This window comes from Buteo buteo, chromosome 2 (genome assembly GCF_964188355.1).
Source record: "Buteo buteo chromosome 2, bButBut1.hap1.1, whole genome shotgun sequence".
Classification (NCBI taxonomy): domain Eukaryota; kingdom Metazoa; phylum Chordata; class Aves; order Accipitriformes; family Accipitridae; genus Buteo; species Buteo buteo.
In genome coordinates this window covers 4,043,346-4,071,322 of record NC_134172.1, presented here as the reverse complement: position 1 = coordinate 4,071,322, position 27,977 = coordinate 4,043,346, and the positions used below count along the sequence as shown (strand labels likewise).

Sequence of the window (27,977 nt, the reverse complement as noted above, 5' to 3'; positions counted from 1 at the left end):
GCACTGCTAAATACCTGCTGAGACAAATATTTATTCCAGCTTCTCAAAGGCTGCATTGCACACAAATATGCACTTATGCATGTACCAGTGCGCTTCGGACCCTGCCTACAGTAGGTTCCTTAAAGGCATCCATCTGCTCTTTCTTTGGGGAAATTCAAGAAAACTGTGTCAAAAATGAAGTGACGATGGACTTGAGGTCTCCTGAGTGCCTGGTGCAGCGTGGTGTGACCTCTGTTATCCTGCTGCTCTCTGAATGGCTTTTATAATACTAAGGGAGAAAGACCCAGCCTGGCTCAAGAAGAAACGTCCATGTCTTTGAAAACCAAGAGCCAGATTTGATACAAGAGGCCTTGCAATTATATGATGCTCTGAGACAATCAGGTCAAATGAAATATGGGCAATTCCTGGGTTCAGACTAGCCAAAATCAGCAGCTTCTCCAGCCCGAGTGCCCAGAGTCCATCACTGCCATTTTCAACACCTCATCCTCAGGCAATGATGTCGTTCATTCCTTGCAATTCTCCTGTCCCTCATTCACCACCCGAGTTTGGTCTCAGGATTCAAGTATCATTGTCTACCTCTAAGGGCACTTCACTTTTATCCAGAGCAGCTTAAAACACTGCGGTACGAGCTTGAAACCAGACAGGCTCCTCCAGGGGAGACGGGCTGTTGGTCCCTCACCAAGAAATAACAGCTCTGAGCGGGGGAAGAAAGGAGAAAACGCAGCATGCTGGCACCCAAGACACAAGAGATATACCACTGAGTATTTTCATCTGGGTATTTCCTTCTGGATGCTGCAAAGAGCACCCAGAAGGAAATATCCAGAAGGAAATTCTCTTCCAAAGGGCTAGAAGCTTTTCATATTAAAGCATTTGAACTTTTCAGGGTTTAATTCAATTTCTCATTGTTGAAGGCTCAGGCAAGGATGCAGGACATGCTACAGCAGAACTGGTTGCAGCAGTTTCTTACCTTCCAGTCCTGGTGCTGGCTTTTCTTGAGGCTTCTTCTTGGAGGCAAAGAGTTCCTGCACTGGCTTGATCCCACTGCTGATCCCACCCATCACCAGCTTAGCTAGGAAAGCACTATTTGAGATCAGAGTTTTGCAGGAACAGATGCCAAATGCCATAGATTTGGAGCTCTTAGTCCTTGTAAGTCTCTGCAGCCCCCCTCCATGGACATCATTTAGCACAACAGTGAAGTCTAACCCTGTTGGATATACGGTGTGGATATAAAAAGAAAAAAAAAAAAGGTGAAAACCAACACTAATATTATCTGCTGCATTGGATTAGGATTAGTGGCAAAAAAGAGGGTTTTGAGGCTCTAGTCCCTCATGACTGACACCAGGGAGGACACAAATGTTACATGTTGAAAGACAAATTTCCTGTGGGGTGTTCACGGTACCCGCCAGGTCTCCTCACCTGGTGGTGTGATACCACAAGGCCGGTGAAGACGAGACATCATTTTCCAAACCAGCCTGTCGCAGTCAATCAAAGCCACAGAGAGCAAAGCAGCACCAAGATTTTTGTGTGTGGTTGTTTGCTTATTCTGAGTTGGCTTATTTTTTTTCCCTTCCTGTTCCCTCTCAAAAGCTGAGTTTTCGCACATCAACCCCTAAGAGAGCTCAGGCGAGGAAGGGTTTGTTCCCAAGATCAAGCCACCATGGCCCTGCTTGGTTCACACACCTCCTTTCATCTCGCTCCGGCAGTGCTTCCCACCCTCCTTCCCTGCCTGTGTTACCGGCACCGAGGAGAAAATCTACAGAGCTTCATCTCTGCTCATCTCCCTCTCCTCCCCCTGTAATTCCCCTACCAAAAAACCTGAGTTTCATGTCCTCCCTGTCGGATGCTTGCTGCCCTCTTCAAGAGCAGGGGAGCAGCGACTCCGTTTGTGGGTCTGCTCCCCTTTCCCCAGCTCTCCCTTTTTCACACACACATGGGATCACCCTCCCTTATCCATTTTTCATTTCTTTAAGCAGCCGCCAAAGGAATATTTCCTTTGTGAGAAGCTTAAGGAATTTTCTGATTTTTCCAGCTTGAAACTCTGTGGATTTTCTGTCCTGCTTCCTCCATCACCACCTAATGGCATGCGAGAAAACAACAGTTGGAAAATTCTGTATAACCGGTATTATGGGAGCAGGTTCCCATGGAGGCACCTCGGAGACTTTGTGTGCAGCTCTGTCACTGTGGATTTACTCAAGAGACCAGAGCCCATGCACGTACCCCTGCCAGAATAGTCAAAACTAGTCCTGCCTCACCCGTCTACAGACAGAGCAGACTTTCCCAGGGACACAAATCGGACAGTAAAAAAATTATTATTTCCATTTTACCATAGGGAACAGAGACCCAGAAGGGCAAAATGATCAAAGGGTGGAGGCAATGCAGCGCGGGGAGGAATTAATTCAGGTTCTTCATTGTTGCAGAAGCATACGGAGCTCTTGCCCTGCTCCGTGTGTGCGCGTGTACCCGCTTACACTGATGTTCGGTGCCAGTCCAGGACTGCTGAGTACAGCCAGGCCCTTCCAAATAGATCTGTACAGACATTAAATGGCACTGGGCAAGGACTTTCTCGCTCCCCCTTACACCACAGCAAAGCCACCCGTCATAAGGTCCAGTTCTCATGCAGGTCTTCACCTTGATGACAAGGAGTTACCTCATCTGCCCTCACTTACCCGCCCACGATCAAGGCATCTAAGCTTGAGCTGCTTGACCTTTTTATTTCCCGCAAATATTCCTCCCTTTTGCATTGCTTCTAGCCACGCTTTAAATGTCCCGTTCAAAAAACACTCAAAATATAATTTTCCTGACATATTCCTGCAGACAGAGGTGGTGCTATATGGTTTATGCCGTCTCCAACATGCAATATATCAGTAAATCCTGCACTTTGGTTCAGCGGGGATTTCTGGTGCCAGGAAGTATTTAGTGCTCTAAGACAATTCTTTAATGAGGAACTTAGGTGCAAGTTTAACACCAAGAAGCCTGCCCAGGTTAGCAATGAAACCCTAATCAAGAAGAGACACTGTGAGATCTATCTCCAGAGGGGACAGTACTTGTGTCATCGAGAAATACAAAGCCAGAAGTTATCCATCTTGGCTCTTTCTCCCTGCAAAACAGGGTAAGAACACATATTTTTAGCAATGAAAATTAAGCCTAACTCAGGAATGACCAGTCTCCCTTACCAAAACCCCAAAGCTGTAGGCAGACAAGGCTGTGTCCAAGCACTCCTGACCATTGACTCCCTCTAACCCAACCACACGCTTTGCCCCGAGAGATGGATATTTGTCTCCCTGGTTTGAGTGTCAGCCCATGCTAGACCAGTCACCAGCTGTCCGGATAGCAACTTTTTTTGGGGGGTACTTCTTGGCATCCCCAAACTGAAACCATCCTCTGGCAGGCACAAGGAGAGCTGTGCCTGGCTGATGGGCAGCTCAGATTTGCACTTTTGGGAGGTAACAAAACACTACCTTCCTCCTCAGCGTGCACAGCAGCTAATTAGAGCATCTCCCCTCCAGAGATCACCCAGGCTTAAACATTTCCCTGGATTAAAAACAAAAACGTCGCTTGGCACTGACAGGCACAATAAAAAGAGATGCTGACAGGTCTGCCAGAGCTGAAAGCCACTGGCAATGTAAAGAAAAAATCAGGATATGTGCTACGTCAAGGACGTCTTGTCCCTTGAAGGGTGAAACACAGGGAGAGAGCTTGCTTTGCTACAGCTAAGCCTCATTCCAGGCCTTCAAAGAGGGAAATCATCCGCCCTCGAGAGCCCAACTCCTTTACACATGGGTAATGGAAACTCAGGACTCTACTATAGGTAGCTCAAGGACCAGCATAACAAAGCTGTTGATTCTCTTTCCACCTCCACTACCGCACAAACCCGTGACTGTGGCTTCTCACCCATGCCTCAGTTTCCCCTGTTTGAAACCCACAGTGTTGATCACGACTGTGGAAAGATCCTGATGAAAGTGAAACGTGGTGATGAGTGCTGTTAGCACTGGGCTCAACACCCTCCCATCACAATTCTGCTCTGTTCAGGACCCCCAGCTGATGATGATGCTACAGGAGGAAGAAACAAGCAATGTTTAGGGACACGTGTGGCTTCATTCAACACTCCTTCAAGGGAAGGCACCTGCTTTTACTCCATCCTCTCTACATCTCCAGCAAGAGAAATTTTATCTTGTTTATTCATTAAAAATATTTGTGGTGCTTTGCATCATGCTTGCTAATGCAGAGGAGCCTGTTCCATCACCCACAAACAAGGTTAAATTTGCTTTCTCCTAACACCCAGTTTCACAGTTCTAGTTGCCTTTTCATAAGGACTTTGAATTACAAGTTGTCGCACTTCACAGGCAGGGAAGGAGCAGGTTTTCCCTGTTCGGTCATGTCTGACATGGGTATTTGCTCCTCACTTGTTAGGAATGCAGAAGGAAAAGAAGCAACACATTTACTTTGGTCAAATAAAAACTAGCCTGGTTCTCCCCTGTCACTACAGAGCAAAGAGAAGGGCAAGTACCAGCACCCTGGTACCTTTTATATTCACTTTGTACAGACATAACTGATAGTGAAAACACAAGGGCAATCCATCGCCTTCTGTTTGCTAATGGCATGCAAATTTCTGTCACCTCAGGACCCATTATTCTTGAGCTCAGCTCTGCAGTGTTAAAGTGTAAATTTACACCCTCATTACCAAAAGTTGCATGGGGCTGGTGGAGCCCCTGGTGGAATTTAAACTATTTTACAGGCTGTTTCGGTTTTTAGCTGCCAAGGGGCTGCTGGGGATTTGGAGTTCAGCATATTCCTAACAGCCAGGCTTGGGGATGAGAAACAGATGTTGTGATGGATAAGGTGAGGATTTTATCTGGCAGCTCCTGTTCTCCCCAGTGACACAGGGATCCTCACACCAGCCTGGAGACTCCTCGTCCACCCATGGCTAAGCCAGCCTTACACATAAAATCCAGCTGAGCACACATTGCTATCCCCTCCTTCAACATAAACCTTCTGAACCTTGATCCTAGGGCAGGCTGCTTTTTCCTAAATCCAACATCAGGAGGCACATAGAAGGTGTCCCACTCAAGCTTCCTTCCTCCTCTTTCTCATTTGTTTCTGAGGGGTCAGAGGGACTGGTTTTATTGTCGGGATAATTATTGATAGCTATTCCTGTTAACCTCTAGACACAAAGCCCTTTCTGGGATTTAACATAAGCTCTCTGGACCCAACTAATAAAACTGGATAATATTTTTCCCATGCAGAATTTCAGTTTTCATCACCAGCATTTTCATTTTCCCTACCTCTACTGCTGCCGTCATCATATACTTGCACAACTCTCCTGACACCTAGGATTGGACTCAGAGGTCAGCTTTAACCCTGGCTTGATCTTGACCTGCCACGCTCTTCTCTAGGATTTCCTTCCCTTCCAGGCAAAGATGAGTAGGCAGCCCAAGGGCCTCACTCTCAAAGAGCTCCAGCTGCAAATACCGAGCAGCTAAATCCTGCCTCTAGCTCGCATGCAGAGACCTGCACATGCACATCCGAATGAAGCTGTCTAAATCTGCCAAGTGGCTCCCACTTTTAAAGTGGAGTCGGTTGCTTTCACGCAGATATAAACCATTTTGGACATCCAAGATATTCCTCCTGACCTCCAGCTGCCTTTTTAGAAGGATGTTGGTTTCTTGTAAATCTTGTGTCCTACCTGCCAGTCCCATGCAAATGTCTTGGATACCATCTCAAATGGTATTTGGCAGCTCTGTATAGGCAATTGAATGACACCTGAGATTTGCAGGATAAGGGAGCTGAAGTATGTGCCACTGGTGTCTCTTTCTCTCCTGTAAAAGGAGTCCAAGGTGACCAGTTAGACTTGAAGTTTAATTTTTACATGTTAGGTAAGATTAATCCTCTGCTGAGAATGCTGGGGTTTGGTTTTTAGCTGTCTTTGAAGTTAGAGGGAAGGGTGGGTGCAAGACTCGCTGATGCTCAGACACAGATGTACTCATCACCCTGAGCACTGGAGACTGAAACGTGATGGGAAGGGACATCAAGAAGCCATTTGTCCACCTTCTGCTCCAAGGCTTTGTTAGTTCTACCTAAACCATCCTGATAACATTTAATGTTTCTGATAATGTTTTTCTAACCTTCTTCCTCCAGAGATGGAAGCCCTTCCCCAAAATCCCTTCACACTTTGAACTACCCTCACTATTAGGAAGCTTTTCCTCACATTTAACTAAAACTCCCCTTTTGTAGCATAAACTTATGATTTCTATCCTTTTCCCTTTGGATATGGATAAGATTTTATTCCTTGAGCTTATACAGCTACCTATTACCTTCCTGAAGATAATAATATCCCCTCAGCCCTCTCCCCCAACACTGAACAAGTCTATTTCTTCTATATGGCAATTGATCATACAGTGCTCTGACACTCTTAATTCCACCAGATCTGAAAAACTGCCCTTCATCTGATCCAGCCTCATTCACAGGACCTTTCCTTGTCTCCCTCATTCCTTAAATATCTGTTCCTTGACCACTCTAACCTTGGGAATCCTCAGGATGCACAATGCCCTTCTCCAGGGACATGCAGTAGGAGAACAAAAAGATGATAAACATCTTTCAGAGGTTTCAAACACCAAATACTTTTTACTCCAGCTATCACAAGCAATGTCAGTGAAAAAGTAATTTCACAAATCCAGGAGAATACTTCAACCATCCTTATAGTATAAATCTACAGTGCTCAGGGATCCGAAGGGAATGATTTACTGTCAAGTTAGCTAGTTTTACGCGATGAGAGATACCCTTCAAAGTCAAGGGCTTGTCAGCTGTTTGGATATGATCTCTTTGCCACCTCTGAGTGGCACTTCTGGAGCTATACCCATACTAGCGAATTAAACAGCGCTGGGGAAAGTTTCCAAGCACTGAAACTTGTCTGTTCCATTGATGGGTACAAGTGCCCCTGGCAGGGATTTGGCTGAGGCCAGACAGTTCCCAGGCACAGTTCAAGACTGATCCCAAAGTACAGGATATATAAGCAATGTTCTATATGCTATCAATTTTATTTTCCGCAGAGCCAGCTCCCTCTGGCTCCATCCACACAACAGAGCAATGGCTCTTGGGTTTCCTGCGGCCCAAAAGTGCGGTTATTTTGTTGAGGTTTTTTGTTTGTTTGCTTGCTTCTTCAGTTGAATTCGCATAAAGTAAAGCAGTGGGCTGTACTGCAGTCCAGCAGAGTGGAGTTTGCATGGCAGGAAGGTGAGGGGTTGGGGTGCCTGCCCTGGGGTGGGATGTGAGGACACAAAAGGCTGTTGAAGAGTGTAAGTAAGTGGGATGGGGAAAGAACCAGGAAAAAAAAAAAATTGTGGGTTGAGATGAAGACAGTTTAATAGGACAGAAAAGGAAGGGGAAATAATAATAATAGTAATAATAATAATAACAATAATAATAAAAGAACTGGAATATACAAAACAAGTGATGCACAATGCAATTGCTCACCACCCACCAACTGATGCCCAGCCAGTTCCCAAGCCACAGCCCCCAGCCAGCTTTCCCCTTAGTTTATATACTGAGCATGACATCATATGGTATGGAATATTCCTTTGGCCAGTTTGGGTCAGCTGTCCCGGCTGTGTCCCCTCCCAACTTCTTGTGCACCCCCAGCCTCCGCTGGCAGGGCAGTAGGAGAAGCTGAAAAGTCCTTGACTTAGCATAAATGCTGCTTAGCAACAACTAAAACATCAGTGTGTTATCAACATTATTCTCATCCTAAATCCAAAACACAGCAGTATACCAGCTACTAGGAAGAAAATTAACTCTATCCCAGCTGAAACCAGTACAATAGCCCTGGAAGACAGTGCAGGGAGAGAAAGACTATGGTGGGAAATAGCCGCAGCAGTGAATTATTCCCAAAACCATGCCTTGGTCTTGGAAAGGCGTAGCTGGAGATGTCCAAAGCACAGCCCATGAGTGAGCAAGCAGTTAAGAAGCTAGGACAACCCAGCCTCTAGCACTTGAGCTCAATCCCCAGCCCTTTTATTTTGCAGCCTACAAGATCCATTTTGCTTACCACAACGGAAAATTTTTTCAGATCAACTCATCTTGCTGTTCCCTTTTAATGTAACAATCTCCCTCCTGGGTTTCCACCCACACCCACGGTACACACATACTTGCACATGCCTCTCGCACACGCGGCAACCCACATGCCAGCTTTGGCAAGCAACAGGCAAACACACCCAAACAAATACGTGCCCAACCGCCCTCGTGGTCCACCCAAGAAACCTGAAGTTGCTGAGGTCACCTCTTTTGCTAGCTTCCCAGTTTGATCAGATCACTCCCATTTAGCTTTCTCCGCTGAGTCCTCATCCATTATCTCATTTAATTGCAGCATTTCTGAATCAATGCGGTTTCATTGATTTCTAAGGAGCTGCTCTGGATTTACGCTGGTCAAACAGATCGGAACCAGTTGGCAGGTTTGTTAAATGTTCTCCCCTCAAATCAATACTTAATAGATGAGAGGGATACCTGAGACTGGATACAATTTCTCCAGAACGGAAGATCCTTCATTACAACATGACTGTCTGCTTTGTTTCCTACAGCCAATTTGCAGTCTTTTAAAATGATAATAGATATAAGTTAAATCAAAACAAAGCAAAGATCCCATATGAAAGATAACGCAATAGTGCTCTTGGCAAACCTCCCTTTGGAAAGATAAATGGGTTTCATCACTATTTTTGAAGGATTCATCCAAGTTCTAGAGGGAGAAGTTGTAGTTTGAAAGAAAATTCAACTTATTTAAGGGGGGGCACGGTCCTGGGCAAACTGCTCTAGGTGGCCCTGCTTGAGAAGGAGAGGTTGGACCAGGGACCTCCAGAGATTCCTTCCAACCTCAACTGTTCTGGGATTCTGTGACAGCTCCCAGTACAAACCCAGAGAAGCAAAGTATTATCATATTATAAGATAAATCTTCACACTGCTGCCAGCTCATGAATATGTGTCAGTCTTGCGGTACCTGTGGTTTTTCTAAAGCTTCAGATCTTGAAATTGTGCAAGAATGTAAGTAGATGCAGACTCAGCAGGCCAACGCCATTGAAGCTTTATCCCCTCTTGTGATTTCTGCTTGGGATAACTGGTGGCGTGAGGAATGATCCCACTGTCACCTAGTCCTCCCATTCAAACCAGGCTGCAGCTGCTTTGAGTGACTTGACTTATAAAATGGTAAATTGACCCTAGTAAAATAAATCCAAAGGTAAGGCCCAACAGTAGCAATAAGAAACAGCTAAAGAAATAACTTCACTTACAGAGGACGAGCCACAACTGGGCTGGACTGGCTTTAGACCGTGGTGACAGACTAGACTAAAAAAGCTCCATATAAAATAGGAAACCAGTTGAATGAAACAGCCCCATTCAGCAGATCCCAGAGGAACCACTTGGCCACTGCCATCCCACCAGGCGTGTGAGTGCTTACTGATGTCTTTGGCATGCTTGTGAGAAAGCTCTGTATTTTGACGGAGATGCATTTTTGCACGCAGTGATTTGAGAAAAGAGAGTGAATCACTGGTTGAACTCCTTCTGATGTTCTCCACATCCCACAGAGGAATGCAAACTGCCAGCTACAACACTAGCCGTCATCTGGGATTGATGTACCCGTACAAGTAAGAGTGTTTCGGTTTGTAACTTGTTGATCTTTCCTTTAAAAATACCTATTTGAGGTTCCTTACCTCTTGACTGATGGATTCTCTCATCAGTGGTGGCCTCTCAGCATTAGCTAATCGCTTTTCTGAGTTTCGCAGCATAAGCCAGACATTGCTAGAGTCACGCAGACAAAGAACATATGAGGATGAGGCCAACACAAGGCCACAAAAGATGTGGGATTTTTTCACACTGTTACTGCTGTCATGAAGACATTTGGGCAGCAAAGACATTCTCCAGAGCTTTGAATCCAGAACAAAGTGGGAAATCACTTTTAATGTTACTATAGGAAACTTTGAAGGAAATCAGACCTCTGCAAGACAGCTACTGCCATGTACCTGTGAGAAAAATGGGCATTTCTACTAGCACAGAGGAGATTTATCTGGTTATACTATCACTGTCATCTGAACCAGACAATACAGTTGGGTTTGGCTCAGTGCAGTAGCTTGTCCTTCCATCCACACCCATTAGAAGCACAGGCTATGGGAAAAGAGAGCATCTTCACACACAAAAGCCTTTCACAGTTGGCTTTGCAGCAGCTCAGCTTGGCATGGGGACAGTGAGCTTGGCTTTCATTAGAGGAAATGTTCCAGGAGATGATGGGGCTAAAAGCAGGAGTTATTCTGGGAAATTCACACAAGCTTTGGCTGTGGTCCTAAAGGAAGAAGGAAACACAGGGCAGTAGACTCAATAAGGAAAGGAGCAAAGCTTCACAACACAGAGGTTAGCTTTAAACACAGCGACAGTTGGGTTTTCCCGGCTGAAACACAGGTTACTAGGATGGATGGAGCGAGAAAAGGCTTGTCCGGCTACCTACCTGCCTGCCACCACACTTGGAGCATCACCTAATCTTTCAGAGGGAAAGATCCCTAAAAGCACTGTAATCCTGCAAGACACCTGTCCTGGTTTTGGCTGGGATAGAGTTAACTTTCTTCTAGTAGCTGATATAGTTCTGTGTTTTGTTCGGTATGAGAAGAATGTTGATAACACACTGATGTTTTCAATTGTTGCTGAGTAGTGTTTAGTCTAAAGCCAAGGATTTTTCAGGTTCTCTTGCCCAGCCAACAAGAAGGCCGGAGGGGCACAAGGGGTCAGGAGGGGACACAGCCAGGGCAGCTGACCCAAACTGGCCAAAGGGGTATTCCAGACCATGTGATGTTATGTCCAGTATATAAACTGGGGGGAGTTGGCCTTAGGTGGGGGCAGATCACTGCTCGGGAGCTAACTGCGTTGGCAGGTGGTGAGCAATTGCATTGTGCATCACTTGTTTTGTATATTCCTATTCTTTTATTATTATTGTAATTTTATTATTATTATTGTTGTTGTTATTATTATTATTATTATTATTATCATCTTCCTTTCTGTTCTATTAAACTATTCTTGTCTCAACCCATGAGTTTTACTTTTTTTTCCCCGATTTTCTCCCCCATCCCACTTCAGGGAGGAAGGGAGTGAGATGCTGCGTGGTGCTTAACTGCTGGCTGGGGTTAAACCACGACAAGAGCATACGAAGCCATAGGAGTCTCTGGCTGGGGACAGCACATTGCAGCCAGTCCTCTCTGGGTGTGCAGTGTCCCAGTAATGAAAAGCGGTCGTGCTACTTTTGAATGGCTTTGGTGCTGAGCTGCTGCTGGTGGGAAAGTGTCAACAGAGAGAGTTCATCTGTCACAGCGTATTGCAAAGCTGGCCCCATCCAGCTGGATGTCTCACTTATGCAGGTGTAAATCCCAGCAGCCCCATCACTGTCAGTATGTGTTACTGGTTTATCCCAGCTGAGATTCCAGCCCTTTATTTTTAACTTAGATGCATGAAAACAGGATATGACCTGAGCTACAACCGTTACAGACAAGTGAAAGGTTAACAGAAGGTGCTAGAAAAATAACCAGACTTCAAGAGAGAAGTTTTTCAAATAAACCTGACTTCAGGTTGCCTCCAGCTCAACAGAAAAGACAGAGATTAATTAAATTCTCCCAATAAAATCACATGCCCAGTTACTGCCACGATGTGAATGAGACTGGAGATATTTTCTTGGCTAGAAAGAGCAAGTTTATGTTGGCCACGTCAGATTTGCAAGATGATGGACCTGTGAAATATGGACGCACACAACCTCTTCTTCCACACATGCACACAAACATACCCTCTCATGGATACGTATCTCTGTACCTTTACATACCTACACAGGGCATATATGTCTCTGCTCGCATGTCTTCGTGTCACCCTGGGCTTCCTCCATACCTCACAGAGGTCTGCTAAATGCAGTAGACCATTATCTTGCCATAAAGCAGCCATCCAAGCAGAGAAGATGAACATGTACCTCCAAAGTGCTGATGTGGATGGCCACAGGTATCTATATAAAAAAAGTTCAGTATGCAAAAAAAAATAATACAGTGAGCATCTGTAGGAACAAGCAGAAAGTCTCTCACCAATGGAGCTGCTATTATCATCAGTGTCCTGGACTTAAGTGCACCACACAGACCACAATCGCCACAAAGCAGGGACTTGTAAAACCGAGTTTCCAAAGACTAAAGTTTAAACATCCCCCCAAATGATTAAAAATGGTTTAGGTAAAATATTGGCGACACCGCAGGAGAAGATTCCTGGTTTGCCACAGGAATGGATGTTGTAGCCAACTTATCACAGATCCTGCTGCGATCTCCGTGAGCCCGAGCATCGACCAAATCACGGCACATCTGCAACGTTCAAAACGGCACCAGGAACAGAGCACCCTGCCTGCGGGTCGCAAAGGGCTTTGAGGACACAGCGACCGCCTGGAGTTTGAAATGTCCCTTCTGACCCATTCCAAAAAGGAGCAGTGGTTCCACCTGACCCGGCTGAGATGGTTCCTTTCCCCATCCATTGTCCCGGGACAGAAGATCTGGGACTTCAGCAGAACATTTCTCTTGGTGATGTCTCTCAAATGCCAAACTTTAGAAAAGAGACAATTTAGGTTCTGATACACAGGGCTCAACTCATTTGCCTAAACACAGACATTTAGTGACATCTAAGCAATGTTGGGACATCTGAGATGTCCACACAGGACTGGAAGACAACATACAGGAGACCCAAACCCTCCTGGGCTGGCAGCATGGAACCAAATAGGAAACCCAAGAGCACCTCAAATGACATTAGACACCGATATTCAGACAACCGAATCTCAGTATGACTAAATTAGGGAAAACAAACACTCAAAGACACAAATTTACATGGCTTTTTACCAGAACCACATTAATATTCAGATGTTTATCACACCACTTATGCCACAAATAATTTCTTTTTAAGCGTCGCTTTTATATGCTTTGTAGAAATCTCTTTGTAGAAGAAAACCGGCAATTATGTTAAGCTCTCTTCAAGTAATTCAAGCCTTTATCAGCCCAGTTCCAGTGTCTGCCTGTCTAGGATGTGTACTATCACACTCTGTTTGATTTTATGAGTCTAATAAGCAATCTTCATACTGACAGATATTGACTAAATTTCTGGATAAAAAAGCAATGCATCCACATTGTCAAAGAGCACTCAAGATGCTAAGTGATACAAAGACTATCAAGCAACTTTTAAATTTAAAATCAGAGAAGTCTCCCTTAGTCTTTAGAGATACACCGCCCAGTTCCTTCCCTTCATGTGTGAAACAGGGCCAAAGAGGGTGAGATCACACTTTTTATTAGACCAACCATCATACCTGAAAAAAAAGAAAAATTTCTGAACATACAGTTCCTCCTTCAGACTGAAATCAAAACGTAAATATTGAAGCTAAATATAAGATAAGGGGAAATGCTCCAAATCTAATTACGTTGGACATTTAGGCACGTTGAAAGAAGTAAGTAGTTAGCAGCTGCAGACCTCAGGTAAGGCTATAAGCTTATTAGCCTTGATGAGACAAAAAAATGATGGGATGGGGAGGGAGAGAGTAGGAATGTAATTAATTAATTATTTATTTATTGCCTGCCACTGCCAGGGGGAATGAGATACAGTATGGGGGGGCAGGGGGAAGTAATATACCATTAAATCAATGTCTATTGATTTTCCACACCTAGTAGATTTATATATTTTACTTGATAGGCTCGTATTTCAACAGATTTTAAAGGTCTTCCCTGGGGATGAAGATTGAGAGATCAGAGACAAAAGGGTCATGCCTTGAAAAATATTCTCTCATGGGCACCAGAGCATTTCTGCTGGTACTATTTTGCCCATCTGGCTCATTCTGGCTGTTTTTTCATCTTCACGGGGTCTCTGGCAGTACTTGGTGCTCTGAACAAAATCTATCCCCTTCTGGGGTGTGCTTGGGCAGGACTTGGTGGATTTTGGCAGGCCTGTACTGGTACGTTTCTCATGGGTATGTATAGATAAGCTTTGCATTTGGTTCCTCCTCTCCACTGGGCTCCTGAGCCTGCACTGGTCCATGGGACATCTCTAAACTGTGTGAGGAGGCATGGAGAAGACTTTTAGGAGATCTTTTCAGTGAAATCTTCTTTTAGGGCATGTTCTTCTGTGAGGATAATTCTTTAATGCTTTTCTGGCCCCAGCCCTAGCATAGTTTGATATGCTGAAAACACAGACGCACACATAGACATCTAAGAGTCATCTGCTGCTGGGTCTTCCTGGTTTGCATTGCAGGGAAGGTTGGTTGGATATTCAGGCAGCTCATTTTGAAGGGGAGATCTATTTCCCCGGACAAGCAGCTGAGTGGATTTCCCTTGCAGACCAGAGAGGTGGGTCCCACAAGTTGTCTCTGTACAATGAAATGTGGTGGCTTCCCCAACCCATATGGCCTCAGCAGTACAGCACTTCGGTGGGGTTTGGGTGGTCAGTGGGTTTGAAGGTGTCAGTGGTATCTATATCTGCTATGGGGGTGTCCTGCTTTTAGCTGGGATAGAGTTAATTTTCTTCCCAGTAGCTTGTATAGTGCTGTGTTTTGGGTTCAGTGTGAGAAGAATGTTGATGACACACTGATGTTTTCAGTTGTTGCTAAGTAGTGTTTAGACTAAGTCAAGGATTTTTCAGCTTCTCCTACTGCCCAGCCAGCGGAGGCTGGGAGTGGACAAGAAGTTGGGAGGGGACACAGCCAGGACAGCTGACCCAAACTGGCCAAAGGGATAGTCCATACCATATGATGTCATGCCCAGTATATAAACTGGGGGGAGTTGGCCAGGGGAGACCACGGCTCGGGGACTGGCTGTGCATCGGTCAGCGGGCGGTGAGCAATTGCATTGTGCATCACTTGGTTTGTATATTCTATTATAGTTGCTATTGTTATTACTATTATTTTCCCTTTATTTTCTGTCCTATTAAACTGTCTGTATCTCAAATCATGAGTTTTACTTTTTTTTCCCGATTCTCTCCCCGATCCCACTGGGGTTGGGGGGGGCTTTGAGCGAGCGGCTGTGTGGTGCTTAATTGCCAGCTGGAGTTAAACCATGACAGGAGGTTGTCTGCGTGTGGTGATTTGGAGCTGGTTGTTTTTCATGCAGATTTTGGGGTCCAGAAAGCAGATACGGGGATAGTGGGAGGGAGAAGGAGGACAGGGAGTATGAAAATGGGTCAGTGACAATGCAACGCTAATAAGAGTGACCGAAAGTAACCAAGATATAAGAACAAAGTGTTTCATTACTGTTATAATCTATTACATCACATTTAAGATATAAAGTTAGGGTATTTGTTGTGCCAGTTATAGTGCAGTCAAAGGTAAATTTGGCCACCCCAAAGCTATGCTCATGCTAAAAAGTATCACATGCTGCCATCCTGACTGCCTTTTACCTTCCTAAATCAGCTGAGCAGGAGGATAATGAATTGCTGGAGAGGGAAAGCAACTGTACACTGAGCAGTTGTTTCATTTGCTTTCTCCAGCTTATGAATCCAACTCTCCAGTGGCACTTTGCCCAGTTCATTTTACTTTAGCAGCTGGTAAATGAATAAGTGATCAAGAAGCATTTCCAATAAATGTAATTACTCCTCTGCTGGGGAGGGTTATGGCAAATGCAGCCCAGTAAGATTTTATATGAAACAATAAAAAGGGAGAGGAAGAGATTAAACAAGGCGGCTTTTCTCAAGAAATTCCAACTTAACCTGATTCTCACAGGTTAAAGGAAACCACCATTCAGGTCCTAACCTGGTGGAAATGAAGAAACAGCTCCTTTAGCCATGGAGAGAATTTCCTCCAGTGGATCTACACGCTCTGCTGTTGCTGTGATTTCTCTTTAGGGGAATAAGTTGCTGGTGGAAGTAACAGTGATTTTAATGCAGCAGCAACTGGAGGCACCGCTGAAAAGAGGGTCCGACTGTGCAAGGCGCTGTACAAACCACATTTGCTGACACAACGGCTGTGGATTTTGCCCTCAAGCATTTGGGCACTGAAACTATGCCCGGCTACCCTGCAATCTGTTGCTTGCAGACTCCAGGCTGCGATCATAAAGTGTGGCCTCTCTTTGGGCAAATATGGTATATGTAATAAAAACTTACCTGCCCTAAGTTCACACAGTTCAAAGGCAGTCCTGAAAATCCTGCATTTACGTAAAGAAGAAACAAAGGATAGGAGAAAGGAATAGCTGCTTGGAGATCAGATTATTCCTTTGTGTTCAAATGTGTCTGAAAAAAATATTGCTATTCCACAACAGAAGCAAAAAAAAAGCTAAGGTGTTTTGTTTTGTTTTTTAAATAAATCCTACTCAGGGTCGTTCAAATGTTCCCACAGCAATAAAAGGGAATGTTGTATCAAGATTTCAACTTCTCTTTTCTTTTATTGCCCAACTGGAAGCTTCAAAATGCTCTGTCTGGTGTTTTTGAGTGAAATTTCATCAGAACAGGCATGTTCCCACTGAACTCTTCTTTGACAGAGAATAGCCCAATGAAAAAGTTCTGCAGCTGTTTTACGTAGGAGGAAGCAAGACACAGAGAAAGTGAGAAATCCCTGTATCCTTTGAGTAGACGACAAGAGCCTCACGTTGGTGTCGGATCTATGGGTCTCAAGGGGGGCTGAGCCTGGAGAGCAGATGCTCCAATTCGCTTTTTTGAGCTCAGACACACTGCTAGCCACAACGACTGATTTCTGTGCCCGTCTGATGGAGCCCGAGCACAGCCCTAAGTGACCTGCCCGGAGTCACACAGGCAATCCTTAGAGCAGGAATTGAATGCAGGTCCCTTCAGCTCCACAAATGTGTCAAAGCCTGTCAATCTCTTTGGCTTATGGGACTCTCTTCTGAGACCTAGACTGGTCACCCTGAAATGGGAACCCTTTAAGTCTTCAAATTGGAAAAACATTATCAAATTGAGTAATGTTGTAAGCTGGGTTCAGTAAGATAAGTCTTAGAAATCTGTCCACAAATGTAACCTATGTACCTAAAGAAAGGGGCTGAATTCTCAAAGGTGCTCTGAAATTAATCCTGCTGCGCAGGTTCCTCAATAAACATACAGACTCCAGGTCCTCCTTTCATGTTCCTCAGGTTTCAGCTTTCCTCCCATCTTCACTACACTTAAATCCTCCGTTCTTTTCTACTGGTGCAAAGAGCGGTCAACGCTCCCACCAGCCAAAGGCCATGTGGGACCTGGCATAATTTCCCTTATCTCTGTGACCCTTTAGCGAGCTCTCAAATGCCATCATAAACAGTGCTCACTGATCCTTGGTGTAAATGTTTTGTACTCCAAAGTTACTGCTGCTTCTAAAGCCAGTCTGTTGCATTCAGCACCCACAAGCCAATTAAAATCTTTGGGACTTGCCTGGCTTGCCCATTTCCCTTTGTTTCTAACCTCATATAATGTCACAGTTTCACAGCTGAGATCCTTTTTATTGAGCCATTCATAGCCATCTAAGCAGTTGCTCTCAGGGACTCTAGACAGCTCTTTTGTCTTTTAATTGTGCAAAAATCTCTGCATCCATCACACCACAGCTCCCATTTTTTGCCTCTACTCCTCCATATTCAGTCTTGACCCTGTCATAAAGTAGGTTTACATTTTTGCTACTGTAAAGTAACTAAAGTTACCAAAATAACAGAACAATTTAGTTTGAAGGAATCGCAGGACATCTCTAGTCCAACTCCTCCACTCAGTGCAGGGCCAGTTTCAATGTTTACCAGGATGCCCAGTCTTGTCCAGTCCAGTTTTGAATGTCTGCAAGGATGAAGATTACACAACCTCTCCAAATCCCTGTTGCAGTGTTTGAACGCTCTTACGGTGAAAAATATTTCCTTATGTATTGTTGGAATTTCACTTGTTGCAACTTCTGTTTGTTGCTTCTCATCCTTTTGCTGGCCATCTCCAATAAGAATACGGCTTTGTCTTCTCCATAACCACTCATTAGGTAGTTGAATACAGCAATTACATTCCCCTTAGCAACCCCTTATTCAGGCTGAACAAACCCAGTTCCCTCAGCTTCTCCTTCTACGCCATGAGCTCCAGCCCCATAATCATCTTGTCTCAACTGGACTCGCTTCAGTGTGTTGATGTCTTTCTTTACTGGGATGCCCAAAATCGAACGCAGCGCTCCAGATGCAGTCTCACGAATGCCAGCTGGAAGGGAACCATCCCTTCTCTTCATCTGCTGGCTACACTCTCACCAGTACAGCCCAGGATGCTGTTGGCCTTCGTCATTGCGAGGACTCATTGCTGATGCACGTTCAACTTGTCCGCTAAAATAAACGGGTCCTTTTCTACAGAGCTGCTCCCCAGCCAACTGGTGTGGAAATCAGGTTTGGAACTCAATATAGAGTTGACCTTGACCTTACTTCCCAAATAACCAAGAAAATCCTGCAGCAGCCTTCAGTTCGATGACACCACAGCACTAAGCTAGCTAGGTTATACCCTACCGCAGACGTGCCTATGTGAACCAAAGTGGAAATAAACCCCTGATTTAGTAATCTTTGGTCCTAATGTGATCCGCATTGCCAGAAAATCTGGGGACCTTACAGCCCTCACAAAAAGAACATATATTTTTATTTTTGCAAACACTGTGGCCATCTATCTTGTGCCCCAAATGGTGCCAAGACTCTCAGAGAAGAAGTCCCTTGAGAATCTGCTTCTGCCAATGACATACATTAATGCCTGTTCTATTGCAAACAATGGACAATTTTCTGCTAGCTAGAAAATCAATCCCACCTGCCCAAGACTGTTCTGGATGTGAATAAATAGAATGGATGGGAATAAGTAGAATGGGAAGGGAGTCCTTGCACCGGAGGTTTCCTGGACAGCACAACACGCTGAGGCAGGTGGGTTTCCAAGAGGTGCCTCAGCTGCTGACGACAAATGGAAATACAAACGTGCAGGTTTTAAAAGGCGAAGCCGTAGCCCATCACTCATTTAAAGCATCACCACGTTGTTTATAATGCCATGACCTTTTCCGTTATTGAATATGCTCATTGCTACAAAAAGGATTGATTTTCTTCCCAGGCAGTGACAGATGGACAGATATGATCCAGGGGGAAGAGCTGCTTATTAGCCTGGGTCAAAGATGTTCTGCAAGCCCTTTTCCTTTTTTGCCCCCATACCCAAGTGTGTCTGAAGCCGCACTAGGTACCATGATTAACCAGCCAAAGCCCGTAATTACTCAGTACATCAAAGGATTTGCATATTATTCAGCTGACCAGCCAACAATGGATGACTTTATTTGCAACCATTAATGTATTAAGTATTTCAATTTTTAAATCGATCTTAAAAGACAGTGGGGTCCAAACAAGACTGGACACTCAATTTTAACTACTTGAGACTGTCAAAACAGGGGTTGAGACCAGTTATACCCCTGACTTGAAAATCTTTATGTGATCAAACTCTCTGATCACAGCTTACTGCTGTGATCATTACTGTTGCTGTTTCTAGGCCTTCCAGGACAAAATGTGTCTTGAGTTGAACAAAATATTTCACATTCAGGATGTTTTCCTTTTGACTTTTATTGAGATTGTAGCTGACAGTGAAGTATCAGTTCGAATGAAAACTGCGGCGTTTCAAGTTTTTAAAAAAATTAAGTTTGGATTTTTTCTGTTTGTGACTAAAACAACAGAAAGAGTTCAGTTCATACTATAAAATCTCCTCTTTTTTTTTTTTTCTGAATAAAATATCCAGCAAAAATATTGTGCTTTGTCCTGACACATTCCAAAATATTTATCAGAGGGAAGAGTGATAAAGAACTAAGGGTTGTCCAAATTCAACCCAACAGGCATTATGATCGACAGATATTCCTGTGTTTATGGGTCACCTCTTTAATAAGCATCACTCCCTGCCATCAGATCAGCTCAGTAATGTGTCAGCAAACAGAAACAATTCATTGAGCTTCCAAATGACCAGAAAAATCAAATCAAATCAAATCAAAACCTCGTTTCTCTACTAATCTGACTCGCTCGCCTCCTCGGTAATGAAAAGACGTGAAGACCTACACGGCTGTTTGTCAAGCACCAACCAGCACGGCAGCAGGCGACCAAGACTCAGCACAAGCTGGGAAGCAGCAGGGTTTAAAGAATAACCCGAAATCACATAATCACGCGGTGTCAGTAGTATTATAACGAAGCAGGAGTCGCTGGTGGTGGCTCGGGGCTGCGCAAGCGTTCCGCGGACAGAGGGAGAAGGCAGCTGCGTTGAGTCGTGGCTGGGAGAAGTGCCAACGCGAGGCGCCGAGGTGAGCACCGTCCTCTTAGCTCGGACGATAACTCTCCCGATAAAACTGAGACTAAGCAACACAGTCCCCACCACACAGGCCACCTTTATTCAAGAAGACAGAGGCTCGCTCTTTGCTGTCACAATTAACGCCTAGAAGTCCTCCGGAGAGTAGGAGCTCCCAAGAGTAGGGATGAAGGTAGGGCTGATAGCATCCAGGGGAAACCAGTGCTTCCAGTTGTGTGTCATACCCTTACACACCCAGAGAGTCATTTAGGTCTCTGGTACAAAGCACGTTTGGGCCTTTTTTGGAGGCTGATGTGGCTCAACCATCAGAGAAAAATAATTATCTCGGGGCATAGGAACAGCACCGCGTTTCTCCCGTGCATAACACACAACAACCTTGAATCCCACTTGGGGAAGGCACTGGTGTTGCCCTGGTTATTGTAACCCTCCCAGAGACATATTATAAACATGTAAATTGCAAATTCATTAAGTCAGATTCCTGATAATCAGGGAAATTAATGTATGGACAACACCCAGAAAAAAAAAAGGTGGTTATTTTTTTCTAAATAGTTGAGGCAACTTTAAATAACAATCTATGTGTAATTATGCAGCTTCATTACCAGCAGGCCCTAAGGTCACCTTTCTAAACAGGAAGCAAGACCATTAAAGCAAAAGCAATCCCCTCAGACCGTATCGTAAGTCATAAATCTGACGTGCTACAAGTCAGCACCATTCCAACACAAGGTTAAATCGCTCCCCGCTGCCGTTAACGCCGGCTGTTCTGCATGCGTAAGGTCATATGTTTCACAGCCACAGAACAGCCAGATGATGCCCATGTTACACGAAAACAATGTCCTCAAATTACTCTGTGAAGCCTTCCTGCTCTTTCTAAATTACATTAATGTTTGATTTAGAGTGAGAGCACCTTCAGGGAGGTCAATTTGATTTAGGGTTGTTGGCTGGGATTTTTTTTTCATATTATGCAAACTAGCTAACCTTTGCGAAGCAACTAAGCAGCATCCAGAACCCTAAACCACAGCATGTCCTAGGGTCATAAAATCACACAGACGGTGGTTGGAAGGGACATCTAGTCCAACCTTCTGCTCGAGGCAGGACTGAAACCAACAGTAGTTCACATCAGTTATGGCTTTGCCCAGCCAAGATGTGACAGTCCCTGGGGATGGAGAAACCCCAACCTATGTGACCTCTTCCAGAGCTGCACCTCCCTCCCAGTGGGATTTTTATCTAGTGTCCAACCTGAACCTCCCAAGCTGCAACAAGTTGCTCCATGTATACTTTCTGCTACTAAGAAGAGTTTAGATCTGTATCTCTGCAGTTTTCCCAAGGGTTGTTGTAGGCTGCCATCACATTGTCCCTTAGACTCTTCTCAAAACTAAACAAACTCAACTCCCTGACCTGTCCTTGTAGATCACAGGCTTTTGCCCCTGGCCACCGTGATGTCCTTTCACCAAATCCTCTCCACTTTCTCTACGCCTTTTGGACTAGAGAGCCCAAGCTGGACTCAGTATTTTAGGTCCCATCTCAGCAGCAGCAAGTAGGGGTGCAGAGCAGGATCTGCCAATGCAGAAGAGGTTAAAATCAGCCTCTAATGGTGGAGAATCCAGTTTCCAAACAGTGGTGAAAGTGGGGGCTTGCTTGGCAGCCCTCCGGCTAACTTATTCCTCTGCAGGGTGGAGGTGCCTATCCAGGCATATCCCTCCAAAATGCCTTTGGGAAGAGGCAGCGTGCACGGCTTTCATTCCAGTTTGTAATGAATTCCCTTCCAGAGCCAAGTTCTTGTTTAGACATCAACTGGCAATTATGGGGTTTATTGTTACTGGTTAAACAAGGGTGAGCAAACAGCTGGGAGCTGTCTGAGCTGTGTCACGATGGAAAATGGTCATGTTTGGTCGGTGACCGGGGAGTTTGGTTCAACGCTTGTGTCCGAGCCACTGCAGAGGACGTCGGGTGGTAAAGCGGCTCACAGAGAGCCTCCCATGGCTGTTCCCAATGGGAATAATTCCTATAGGGAACTCAGGTACCTTCATGGCTCCTCATCCAAGCAGGAGCAACATCTCTGCTATTGCCTGACTCGCCATTGCTCCAGCCAGCAATCCCCAATTATGGTCACGATCCTTTCAAAGCAAGCTGGCAGGTGGTTTCCAAGCAAGCTGCTAGCAGGTAAACCTGTATAATCCACACGGTGCATGAGCACACTTGGGAGTTCAGGGATTTGTCTAACAAGCATTAAAACTGCAGCTATCCCCTTGGCAGGAGGATGGTACCTGGTACCATCTGCCATCTGAGAACTGCCCCTCTCTTTGCCAGTGAAGACATGGTGCACGACAGCCGGTCACTCGCCATGCAGTGATCCATAAGAGATTTAAAAAAAAAAACCAAAACCAAACCCCACCAAACTATAGGGGAAGAAATTGCTGAAAAAGCCTAGTATTTTTAGCTGGGAAAGAATTCTATTCCTGACCACACAGTGATATCAGACATAGGTAACTTCAGGTAGATACCAACACGACTCTTCTCCCCAGCCAGGCAGCTCCCCTCCACCCCTCAACGGCACCAAATTTACTGTGGGATTAAGCTGGGCAAAATCCATCCTGTTTACCTGGCCCAGCCTCGGCACTGAGCTGTGTCACGTCCTCTTGCAAACACACAGATTTCTCCAGGAAGAAGCACCCAGTGTCACCTCCCCCTCCACGTGCCCTGGGGAGCACCCTGGAGATCAGGATGACGTTGGAGCAGACGTAACCAGGGTGCAATCTACCCTGCAGTCCCACTTGTCCTGGTTCCTGCTCTTCCCTGCCTCCTTTTCTTCCAGTTATCCTTTACGTCTCCATGCTGCCCTCTCCAGCGCGCTGGTATGTGTAGGCTTGCGGTGAGGTAGGTCCAGTTTCTTCTTCACGCCAGTCCAATTTCCCCTGCCCAAAAGGGGAGAGAATACAGAAATCAGCACCGCTGCCACCAAAAAAGGCAGGAGGAAGATGAGGTCGTTATAAAAACAAATTAATCACAGAGCATACGCTGCTGGGAAGGAGGAAGGACTGATGAGCTCCTGCGAGGTCCCTTTCAGCACCAGCAAAGCATCTCTCAAACCCAGTTTGGTCACTGGAAGCAGCCTGGTGACCTCAGTTAGCTCCAGCTCAGGCTTCTCTGCCCAGCACTGGCTTACTGGATACAGCCCAGGACAGCCGGCCAGGTTTGAGGTCCTGCCTGGAAGCAACCCTACGCGTCCTCTCCCCCCACCACCGCCAGAGCTGCCCACGGCCATCCAGGTACCCACCTTCCCACTCCACGGCAAAAGGTGGCAGCATCCTTTGCCTGTTTATTAGCAGAGTTTCGGAAACCAGGTTTTGCCTCAAATCCCTTTCCATCTGACTTAACTTTCCAAGCAGCTACCGCAGATGGATTAAGTACCAGAAATTTATGCGTGTATGCCTCCAAACTTCTCGCTAATTAAGCTGCTGGTTTCTCCTCTCAGAAACCCTCCAGTTTCTTCCTGAATCCCTCAGGCCGAGAACAAAGCCCTGATGCTCAGACCAGGAGCGTCAATATTTAGCACAAAGAATGACGCTTTGTTCCTTAAAGACTAGCGAGACAAAAAAAAAAAAAGCTGCTGCAGTGACTTCGCTTTTGACAAATTGGTTCCAACCTAGGTAGGTAAGTGGATTTGCAGCCCTGAAGTGATCCTCCTACTGTCTCCAGGGTGTTTTATCTCCTTTTCATGAATCCCACAGCAAAATCTACTGGGAGAACCGTAGCATTTGTACAAGCAGGTAAAAAAATTGGCAGGTTCCCCGAGTCAGCTGTTTGGCTTCCCTCCCAGCCTGGGTGCGCAGCATTAGCTTGTACACTGGTGCCTCCCAGTGCCTGCAAGACAGAGAAGCAGAAAGCTCACGAAGTAACGCTGAAGATTGCTTCAATTTTATTTTTTTTAAATCCAAACGCTCCTCGCTAGGTACCTGCTCATGCTTGGGGGGATTGGGAAGCCCTGCGTGAGCGTAAGGAACAGCCAAGGACGCGCGAGTCCTGGGAACGGAGGCAGTGAGGCTTCTCCTGCTCGGTTTTGTGTATTAACCGTGAAACCACAGAGCTGCTGCTTTTCGCCTGCTCCCTCCGACCCCTGCATCCACAGAGCAAGCCAGCCTCAGTCAGCAGCTTCAAAGAAAAAGAAAAATGACACTACGAGTTAGGTATGTATGGGCTAGACACAAAGCAGAAGCTTCACTACCAACACGGGACGCATCGCGGGAATTTTGGCTTGTGAGGCCAAACCAGCAACCCAGCTTGACGACGCTGTCAGCTCTTGAGATGCCTCAGGCATGGGAGGTTCCTGCTCTGCGTCATCTAAATGTTCCTCGAGTCTTAAATGAGACCTGTGTGCAGGTGAAAGGCTCTACCTTGGGAAGAGACCCGTCTTCTGGAAGGATGCCCCAGCTCCTGGCTGTGCTCACAGCCGATACGCCCAACTCCTGCCTTGTCCTGCAGGAAAGCCTGATGCTCTACATACATTCGGGTCACACCTATTACGTGAAGACAGAAAAACCCAAGGTGAGGCAGATCCTCTGCCATCCCTGCCACCCAGAACCACGCTCAGCGGCTGTAGTTGTACTGCTGCATCTTCCGAGCGCAGCATTTATTCCCCTTCAGGCAGGGCACTCTGCTGTTGAAAGCCTGATGTGACATTTATGGGCTTTTTCAGCACGCCTGGCACCTTCACCACAGCTCAACTTGGGGTTTTTGGCCTCATCCAGCAGGCAAATACAAATAGTTTGGGGCCGATCCATGCCAGAAGGTCTGTGCCCCCAGCTCTCACCCAAGGCCACAGCAGGTAGGAGCCTCTTGTTTGTTTTGTGCGGTGCATACCGACGGGCCCTAATATATTTCAGAGCTGAACTTTCCGCATAATTGCTTTTTAGTGTTTCCCTACAAGAGCCCATGAAATAAGGGATTTTGTATGTTAATGTCTTTCCTTGCACAATGAAAGAATAAATCTCAGCCCTGCGCAGCTGTATGTCATGCTATACCGACTGGTGCTTTACATTTTAATGGTCATTATTTCAAGCCTTTTACCGTTCTTGTATCGGATGACATTTATTCCACCAGAGGGAATTTCATATGCTTCTGTGTTTTGCTTATCATATACTTTAAGTGGGAACAGAAAGCAAAGACTTTTAAGGGCTCTTTGTTTTGTGTTACCATTTAATTACTTCTAAAATGGTTCATCCAAGCAGCCTGGATCAGCCTTCCCAGGGCTAGAAAAAATGACTCAAGGGAAAGACCTGCAGCCTCAGGGATGGGGAAACACCTCCCCTCTTAGCTGCATCTTCCCGATTAAAAATTAGCTTAAGCCAATCTAAGACATGCATGAGCTCGAGCTCATGCTGTTATTCACCTCCATAATTTGGGAAAAAAGAGCTACTACCATATCTGGTGGGGGGCAGGCCCAAGGAAAGGGGATATTACCTTTTATCTGCCCTCCCGCAGAGGTTAACAGCTTCTCTCCTTGAACAGCCCTTCCAGAAGTGCCTGATGAATACAGTTGTGCGATATCACACATTTGCAGCATGGGAGAACACAGCAGACACTATTCACTCCCACTCCATGGTCCTCATTTTGCCAGAACAACGCTTTAGAGGGAAAACATTGCACAGCAATTGGTCAAATTTAAAAATACCACTTTGTTAAGCCTTTTGCAAAAGAAAGACTGAGGGAAAGAGGATTAATTTACACACACACGTGTGTGTGTCCCCGCCCCGGGGAGCTCAATCACACCTTCTTCATTTCCTGCTGACGTGATATTGCTTCTTTCCAAAACATTCTCCAAAAGGTCATATACCTTTAGCAGAGATTTATTTGCAGACAACTAGGAGGTACCTGTAAAAGCCGACAGGCGTGGAATAAAGCCTCCAACCCCTTCAGCCTGCATCCTCGGCAGAGGCACCTCACCGCTGAGGTTAAGACACACAGTCGATGGCTTTTAAAAGCAAATACCACCGGAGAGAGGCTGTTCAAGTGTCCCCACCTCCCGCCTGCCCCTGGTTTTGAGCTTGCTCCGAGAGCGGCCTCGGACACGAGCGCTGAGCCAGCCAGCACCACGAGGAGGTAACGCCTCTGAAGACAGAGCTGCTCTCTTTCTTGTGGCCACTGTTTCCTCCCCCCCCCCACCGCAAACAGTTTTTACATGCAATTGGGTCACATTTGTAAGTCAGCAGGCAGCAGAAGTTGAGTTACTTTGTTTAAAATAAAAACATGTATTTCTATCACCTTAGGAGTTGTTCCTCTTTTGGCACAGGGACCCTCTGATCCTCCCACCTCCTTTTATCAGCATCTTCAAAAGAAGAAGGGAGTTATAATTGCTTTTCTCCCCTCACCTTAGAAAAAAAGGGAAAGGCTGCTGTTCTTCTCTATTGGCATCTTGAGAAAAAACACGCTTTGAGCAATCATTTATTTACAGAACAAAAATAACATCTAGATTTCAAAGGGCAGAGCAGTTCAGAACAACAAGGCACTCTCCTCTCTCCCCCGCCATCAGCTTTTGCTTATTACCACCTACTGTCTGCACAACCCGCTGTTCTGCCTCTTTCCTCATTACAGGAGCACATGCAGGCTTCTCTCTTTCTCTTTTCAGAACAGCAACGAGTGCTGCAGGACTGTAACGATCTCAAACCTACTGCTGGTATTTCTGTGCCGCAAGCCAGCATCTGAACGAGCTCCAAGGCTAAGAGGCCAAGTCCAGGCACAGAGTGGGATATATTTGTAAAGCAGAAGAGTAAGACTAAAGAATTCACAGTTCTCCCAGATCCACTTTACCCACAACTGCCTTCTTGATAAAGAAGCTGCCTTAGAGATTAGAAAAAAAATTCACTTTTTACACAGTGGAAACCAGTGGAAGAACGCAGCCCTTTACCCATCATGTTTTGCTTCTGCTACGGACATCTAGGTATTGTTCCTGTGAAGGACCAGGGAGCAGAAAAATGGGAAAAACCCAGCAGTTCCACAACCCTGATTTCTTCCGGCTTTTTTTTACCTGATTCTTTGGTTCCTGATTAGGCAGGGTCCTCTATGAGTCCTGCCATTGAAAGCATCACTCTCCCAAAGCACATTCGTCGATACCTGAACCCACCACATTCAGATGGGGGGAATGCTGAATTTTCTGTCGTGTAAAGTCATTCATTTCTACAAAGCCTGATGAATCAGTGTCTTCAGAGCCTTTATCAAAGGTGGCTGAAGTGAGCCCAAAAAGGTCCATAAGCTCTTAGCAGGGACTGACTGGTAGGACTAATAGGCCTTGTTCCATTAAGTGACTAGGCTGAAAATCTGACAGCAATCTGCAAAATCTCCACTCCTCATTGCCAAGCAACTGGAAAAGGACCTATGGGACCATGGTACATCTTACTTCACATACTTCACCAGTCCAAAATGCAAGTTTTTCAGGAAAAGCCATGTAACATGGTCTCTGAAAGTAAAGAGCAAGACTGTTAAAGCTACAAAGATTGTATCACAGCCTACTGCAATCTGTTGCTTTGATAAGCAAGTTTCTATCTACATATTTATAAATACATAAATATAGTTCAACTGATGAATCAGTCACTCTTCAGTTTGTAGATGACTGAATAAAAATCGTACCTAATTCCCCCTGAACAGAAAAAGCCAGTGTGCACCCAGGTAGATTAGGTATCAGAGAGCACACCATCTCAGAGAAAGCCACCCTGAGTTCATACAGG

At 45.5% G+C, this 27,977-nt stretch overlaps 1 protein-coding gene across 8 annotated transcripts in view; it reads right to left on the bottom strand.

Moving 5' to 3' along the window:
* Positions 1–27,977, bottom strand: part of SEC22C (SEC22 homolog C, vesicle trafficking protein) — a 64,289-nt gene that overhangs the window by 14,394 nt on the left and 21,918 nt on the right. The window contains exons 8-12 of one of the 8 annotated variants that reach the window (XR_012652675.1): positions 26,026–27,709; positions 24,213–25,880; positions 23,534–24,120; positions 22,859–23,171; positions 19,528–21,813 (exon numbers count right to left, since the gene is read on the bottom strand). The gene's annotated coding sequence lies outside the window, so the exon portion shown is untranslated. Of the gene's footprint in view, positions 1–19,527; positions 23,172–23,533; positions 24,121–24,212; positions 25,881–26,025; positions 27,710–27,977 lie in introns of those variants that run through there. The other 7 variants (XR_012652648.1, XR_012652639.1, XR_012652658.1 and 4 more) reach the window with 7 other exon arrangements.